This window comes from Equus asinus, chromosome 17 (assembly GCF_041296235.1).
Source record: "Equus asinus isolate D_3611 breed Donkey chromosome 17, EquAss-T2T_v2, whole genome shotgun sequence".
NCBI classification, from domain to species: domain Eukaryota; kingdom Metazoa; phylum Chordata; class Mammalia; order Perissodactyla; family Equidae; genus Equus; species Equus asinus.
This window is the reverse complement of record NC_091806.1, coordinates 37,909,732-37,917,206: the sequence shown is the minus strand read 5'-3', so window position 1 is coordinate 37,917,206 and position 7,475 is coordinate 37,909,732. Positions and strand designations below refer to the sequence as shown.

The following is a 7,475-nucleotide window of genomic DNA, read 5'->3' as shown; positions in this document are numbered from 1 at the left end:
CCAACTTTCCTGGAGGCCTTTATCCAACACACAGAGTGTTCATGGAAGATTCTGCATTCCAACCGATTGGGACTTGAAAGTCTCCCAGCTCTGCATGAGTTCTGGTAATCATTCAGCTTAGAACTACCAAACTATATGGTTATTCTTTGATTGGACTTTTGGAATTTCAGCCTGTAAATTTTTATTATCTAACAATAAATTTAAAAGGATTCTCTTGAAGGTTTCAGGAACTCTGTCTCTGCATAGTTACCTCCTTTGTGGTTCTCTACTCACTAATTCTAGCTGTCTCAGCTCCCTCAACCTCTGATTTCTATCTTCTCAGTACTGAAAGATCCATTGGAATCCATCTCCTTGACTATGGTCTGGAAAGTTTCTTTATGCAGAAAATCAGAGCAATTGTTATATTCACATTTGTTTCCATTTTCTCAATGTAGAAAGCCCTGTGTTGACTACTGTCCAATGTCCGCAAGCATTGTTTAAAATATTTTCCGATTTTATAATTGTACAGAGGAGTGCGAAAGTAAGTCTGGTTCCTTTATGACTGGAAGAATTGTGCTTTAATTTTAAAGTGATATCTATAAACAGAGATGACTTTTCTTCATTCTGTTGACTCTGTCTGGCAACCCCTTACTCTCCTTGACGCAGCTCTCCTTTCATTTGTCTGTCTTCTCCTCGTTCAACAAGTCTCCGGTTAGATGGCCCCTCCTCCAGGAATTCTCCTCTGCTTCACCAAGATTGGATTAAATGATCCTCCTATGAGGTCTCTTAGAATTCTCTTCTTTAAGTTGCAGAGAACTGATTATCCTGGATTTCGATGGTATGTTTACTTCTCCGGATGCCCCATAATCTATTAGCTCATTGAGGTCAGGATCTCTATCATTTTCCACCATTTTATCTGCAGCATATTATGTACTGTTAGGCTCATAGTAATCTTCTCTAAGAAAATGTTGAATGAATGAGAACTGAACACCACTCTGCATTCCTCCTCCATGTAAACTAACTATTGATTTTATATTACAAATGGGGAATCTTAGGTTTAGAGAAATAACAAAGTCATGCAATAAATGATTGGTATTGAGTTTGTCTTTGTCAAAGGGCAGGCTCTTTCTATGATACCAACTTCCTCTTTGATATAGGAAAGTGCCACATTAATTATTGCTATGCAAACAATTTGTCGACACTTTATAGACATTCATCTCTAATGGTGGAATTTCACATAAACAATACTTTTAAGTTGTGTCTAGAATGGCAACACACAGTTCTCTAGGAGACAGGGCAAATGTGTGAAATTGTGAAAAGGGGCTTTCCAAATGATTTTCAAATGCCATTAAATTAGTATATGGATATAAAGGCCTTGAGCAGAGTCTGACATACAGTAAATCCTCAACCACTGATCTCCACTGATAAACACTATATACACGGATATACCACTAATAGTGGTAATAACCACTATTATTTTCCTGTAAAAGACTCTATGAGGCAGTCACTGCTTGTTTAGCAAATTTCACAATAGACTTCCACATCCATATTAGGAACACAGGCTCATTTATCACTTCCGATGTAAAAAAGGAACTAGCTCTGATTGTCAGAAATACTTTACACCGCCTTTGGGATTTAGAAAAATTGCTAGGAGAGGAATTCAGATCTAAACTGAGATGTGAAGTTGGGGCGAGTGATTGTAATCTGAACTGAAGACACGTTACCAGAGTCTCCAGCACTCTTAAGACACACGCATATGTTACTGGATTGAAGAAAGGTAGGTCCAGGGACAAGCATTCCTAGGCTTTGGGACTGATGGTTTCCTCATCCACTGGTTCTAAGACTCCTGGGAGAGGAATGAGAGAAGATAAGGTTACCTCCCATGGTACAAGGTGGTATTCCAAGTTGGGGAGGGTTGAGTGCAACTTTAAATGTACATTTTGGGGGTTTGGGGAATGATATTTGCTGCAGAAGATGGGGATAAGGACAGCCTCCTAATGGATGATGCTGGATGAACTGGTTTTAGTTACTTTTGTTCTATAAACCCCCAGGCTCTCAGGAAACTTGAAATCAACATTTTACACTTTTAACTAATTATTTCATGTACTCTTGATGTCCCTTCTTCCATGGTCTTTCTTCTCTTTCTTGACTTTTTTTTTTTATATTTGACATTTAAGAAATGATCTGCCACCTGCAGAATTTGGTGGAGATGTTGTAAGGCAAAGGTAGATTCCCCAGTCTTATGCAGGCCCTGAGATAAACGGTGCCCTGCTTTAGTTCTCCAACTATCTTTGACACCATTCATGAGACACCCAAGCCATAAACTGAGGCTGCTCATGAGGAAGTTTTCTAATGAAAGAGGATTTGTAGATTCTTAGCATTCTGGGGATCAGAAAGGCTTGAAGGCAGTTGTGCACAATGCATTCTTTCCTTGGATGAAGTAAATGAAAGCTGGAGAAAGGATGTAACTTGCCTAGAGTCACACGAGTTAGTAAAAGAGCGAGGAGTAGAACCCAGACTTCTCAATTACTAGTACAGGCCTTTTCTCTGCTCAGGTAACAATTTCTACATTACCGTCATCATCTTCCATCAAACCATCCAAGTTCAGGTCTTCCTTTGGGCCTGTCTTCTATTTCATAAATTTGAGAAGGAAGAAAAGGCAGGTCCTCCTCATGCTCCCTCCTTGGCAATGGTGACCCATGTGGGGGATGGTGACATAAAAATAAGGAAACCAAAGATTGATGTTGCTGCTGATCCATAAGGAGATTGGAGCCAGTAGAAGAAGAGAGGTGTTTTCTAGTTTCTCCACATCTGTAACAGGGACAACAATAAAAAAAAGACGCTGTAGTTGTCAATGGCCCAATATATGTCACAGGTGATGTGGCAAGACCAGGATTCAGCATCTTCCCCAATCTGGAAGAATTGTCTCTCATCTCTATCCAATATTCTCTGCTGTTTTAGCTTCCTAGCTATATGTATACAGGAAACTTGAGCCCTGGAGGATATCCACAAATTTTTGCCCTTGAGGAATTCACCTTCCTAGATAATTAAAACATGGATTTCTATGGGATGAAGGTAGGAGTGGTTATATGAACTTATAGCCAGAGTATTTGGAAAGACAGAGCACTGGGCCTGGTGACCAAGACCTGACTTGTGTTGCCACAGAACTATGGAAAGAACACAAATGTCATTTGAAAGCCTTATTTTAACATAATGTCTGCTCTGGGTATACTCACAGTCTTATTATATAGAGAGGGAGAAACAATGTTTGCTAAGACTGAACCTAAGTTTCCTAAATACTGAGTCTGAATGTATGTCTGAGAGATCAATGCAGAGGTTCCTTTGCATTACAGAGAGGTAAGCTCAGGTACACATTCAGTTGGATGAAGAAGAATCATTGGTACTGACCTTTACAACACTTTTGGTCTCTATAATGTATGAAAGAAATGACTAAGATTTCTTAAACCCCTCGTTGCCATAGTAGGTTGAGTAAGCCCTGTTTGGGGAATGGAGGAGCTGGGGAGCTGTACCTGAGAGAAGGCAGAGATTGTAAAGTACTGTCAGTGTGTGACGAGATCAAATCCTTGGGGATTGTTGTTGTGGGGTGTCTGTTGGAGGGGCGGAACATTCTTGAAATCGGTTCAACTTGTGCAAATACCCCCTTATAAGAATGAAAATGTTTCTCTGGAAGTATTAAAATAAGTCCAATATATTTTTGTCCAAAATATAGTCCAAAAATAGAAAGAGAGCGATCCAAGGTAAGGTTAGGATAATAGATAGGAGCTGAAGCAGCAGAGCTGCTCCTATCAACAACATTACCCATTTAAGCTTTAGAGTAAGGGTACTGGGATGCCAAGGAAGGATTTTAGGGAGGAGACTGACAAAATTGTTTTTGTACTTTAACATGATCATTCTGGCTACAAAGTGGAGAATGAACTGGACATATGGGGTCACAAGAGGACACGGGAGAACATTAAGTGGCTTTGACAACGTTCCTCATGAAAATCGGAAGATAGCTAAGCCTGAGGATGTGGGAGAAAAGGTTGTGTAGGGTGAGAAGAACATGACTCATTTGGACATGGAGGGTGGATAAAAGAAGGCATCAGTGGAAAACTACCATGTTGTTTAACATGAAAACCTGAGTGAATTGTTGGATCTTCCATTAAGGAAAACACTTGGAATCCCACAATCCTCTTATAGTTCTTGTTACCTGTAGCTTTTGCTGTTTGATGTTAGGAACTTCAAAATAATCTCCTCTACATACTTTTCATTGCACCATTAATTTTTTGAAAGAAAAATGTCGAGGAAGACTGGATATCTTCTGTTTAGGTCTTCTAAGGTTCAAAGTTAAAATTCTCCCTATTCCCCTCTGGAACAAGTTGTTAAATGAAGATCAAATTATGGGTTTTATTATAATGACTTTAAATTAAGTTCAGAGGGGTATATCTGCCAAGAAAAACTGGATTAGAGGATGTGGATTCGATTGAAGGCCAAGAAGAAAGCTACCTATTTTATGCTCTTAGCTCTAAATTGAGATCTTGGGTTCTGCTCAGGGGATGCTCATGTATACAGAAAAGTCTGAACATACCCACTCAATAACATGTAATATGTAACCCATCTCACAAACTCAGTTATCATTGGGACAGACTGCAAGATAAAGAGGAGAGTTTAATGGCCTGCCTCTACGTAGTCTTGTATGTAGCTTATTCCATGAGAGCAGAACACAGAGGACAATCCTGACCTTTTTGAACAATCTTTGAGACAAACTGCAAAAGAGAGGAAGCCTCAACCACTGACCACGTGGCACACTGGATAACATACTCTAACAAATCATATAAGCCCCTCTCCTCTGCCTCTCCACATCCTCTATGACAGGAGCAAGTGGGAGCAGGAGGATGTCAGGAACTAAAATCCCTCTCTAGCATGTCCTTGAATGGCAGGAAGTGTGAGAAGAAGTTTGTTTTATATGGATAGCCAAAAAATGGGTAAATAACAGTAGTAACAGGAATAATAATAGCATGTATTTAGTATTCGTTACATGACGTGCACTGGTTTAAATGCATGATCTCATTACTAAATTCCCACAAGAGGTAGGCACTATTATTTACAGTACAGAGTTATAGAAACACAAGATTAAGCAACTTGATTAAAGAGTGACAGAGCTGGAATTTAAATCTAGGTGGTATAATTCCAGAACATCTTCACTTAAGAAGATCCACTCTACTAGTCTGGTGAATGCGAGAACTATTTTGTTTGCACATTTGTCCACGCATCAGTTCATGGACATTTGGTGTGTTTCCTTCTTTTGGCCATCCTGGATAACACCACTAAAAAAATGCATATACAAGTTTTTATGTGGACTTGATACGTTTTCGTTTCTCTCTCGTATATGCCTGGGAGTGGAATTGTGGGTCATATGCTAAGTCTGCTCTTAACGTTTTGAGGTACTTACTTCCAAACTCTTTTCCCAAGTGGATGCACTGATTTTCAATCTCAACATCAATGTTTGATGGCTCCAATTTCTCCACATTCTCAATATCACTTATTACTGTGTCTCTATTTTTTCCATCCTAGTAGGTGTGAAGTGCTATCTTACTGCGGTTTTGATTTACATTTTTTTTGATAAGGAATATTTGCCCTGAGCTAACATCTGTGCCGATCTTCCTCTATTTTTTGTATGTGGGATACTTCCACAGCATGGCTGGTGAATGGAGTAGGTCCGCACCCAGGATCTGAACCCCCGCCAAAGCAGAGCTCACAGAAATTCAACAACTCGGCCACGGGGGCTGGGCCCTTGATTTACATTTCCTAAATGACAAATGATGTTGAGCATTTTTTTTCCTGTGCTTGTCAGCCATTTGCATATTTTCTTTGGAGAAATACCTATTCAAATTCTTTGCCCATTTTTAAGTTGGGTTTTTTTCTGCTTTTGTTATCATTGAATTGTAAGAATTCTTTATATAGTCTGGATCCAAGTCCTTCATCAGATAAAGGATTTGAAAATATCTTCTCTCATTCTGTGAGTTGTTTTTGCACTGTTTTCATGGTGCCCTTGGAAGTAGGAAAATTTCTAATTTTGAAGATGTCTAATGTATCTGTTTTTTTTTCTTTTTGGTTGATTGAGCTTTTATTTTTACAGCTAAGAAACCATTGTCTAACCCAACTTCACAAAGACTAACTCTTATGTTTTCTTCTAATAGTTTTATATTTTTAGCTCTTATATTTAGGTTTTTAATACATTTAGAGTTAATTTTTTTATTTTGTGTGAGGAATGGTCTGACTTTGTTCTTTAACATTCTTTTACAATGAATTGGGTTGTGTCTTTCTCATTTTTTAAAGAGCTTTTGAAGAAAGGTTATTAATTCTTTTTAAAATGCTTAACTGAATTCACCATTGAAATCATATGAGCCTGGGCTTTTCTTTGTGGGAATTTTTTAATTACTAATGTAATTTCCTGTTATAGACCTACATAGCCTTTGTATTTCACCATAAGTCAGTTTTGCTAGTTAGTCTCTCTATAGGAATTTGACCATTTCATCAAAGTTATCTAATTTATTGGTATACAATTGTTCCTAATATTTCCTTATATTTTTTTATTTCCGTTAGGATGGTAATCATGCTCCCTTTTTCATTCCTGATTTTAGAAATTTCTTCTCATACTTTTTCTTGTTCAATCTAGTTACAGGTTTTCCAACTTTGTTGATCCTTTCAAAGACTATCCCATCCCAAGAATTCATTTTTGTTGTGGCTACTGTTTTTTTTTTTTTTGCTTGTCTGTTGCTATTTTTTGTTTGTTTGTTTAATGACTCCTTGATCTCTCTTGTGAAGTCTGTATTTTTTGCAATCTGTTGACATTGAAGTTTCTGCTTGATTGGCTTAACGGTCAGGTAATGACTTAACAGATATCCTTAGGAGCCTTAAAATAGTTTGCCTCCCATTCTTTTCTGTTAGGCTGTGAGTGTTTATGTATTGGGACAACTTCAATGCTCCAGTAGTTTACAACTCTGTCTTTGCCTTTCCTTCTTATTTGCACAGAACTTAAAGATCAGTCATAGTTGAAGAATTAGAGAATTCTCAAGTCTTTCCTGGCCTTGCACACAACCCTTCACATGTACATGGCTTTCTAGATTCCAAGGGATATATCATGATTTTTTCAAAGCTCCCTGCATGTATCTCATTCCTGTTATTTATTATTTTAAGTTTTTAATTGTTTTGGGGGGGAATTAGCCCTGAGCTAATATCTTCTGCCAATCTTCCTCTTTTTGATGAGGAAGACTGGCCCTGAGCTAACATCCGTACCCATCTTCCTCTACTTTATATGTGGGACGCATGCCATAACATGACTTGACAAGTGGTGTGTAGGTCCACACCCGGGCTCCAAACCGGTGAACCCCAGGCCACCAAAATGGAACATGCCAACTTAACTGTTGTGCCACCAGGCCAGCCCCTAAGTTTTTAATTTTTATCCAGCTTTTTCTTTGCCCCAAGACCTATCA

General features: G+C 38.5%; 1 protein-coding gene across 3 annotated transcripts in view; it reads left to right on the top strand.

The window, feature by feature from the left end:
* Nucleotides 1-1,554: 1,554 nt before the first annotated feature.
* The window catches only part of LOC106844393 (membrane-spanning 4-domains subfamily A member 4A), a 29,164-nt gene continuing 23,243 nt past the window's right edge, over nucleotides 1,555-7,475 (top strand). For 2 of the 3 annotated variants that reach the window (XM_014861801.3, XM_014861803.3), the window contains exon 1: nucleotides 1,558-1,756. The gene's annotated coding sequence lies outside the window, so the exon portion shown is untranslated. Of the gene's footprint in view, nucleotides 1,757-7,475 lie in introns of all 3 variants that reach the window. The other variant, XM_070487908.1, reaches the window with a different exon arrangement.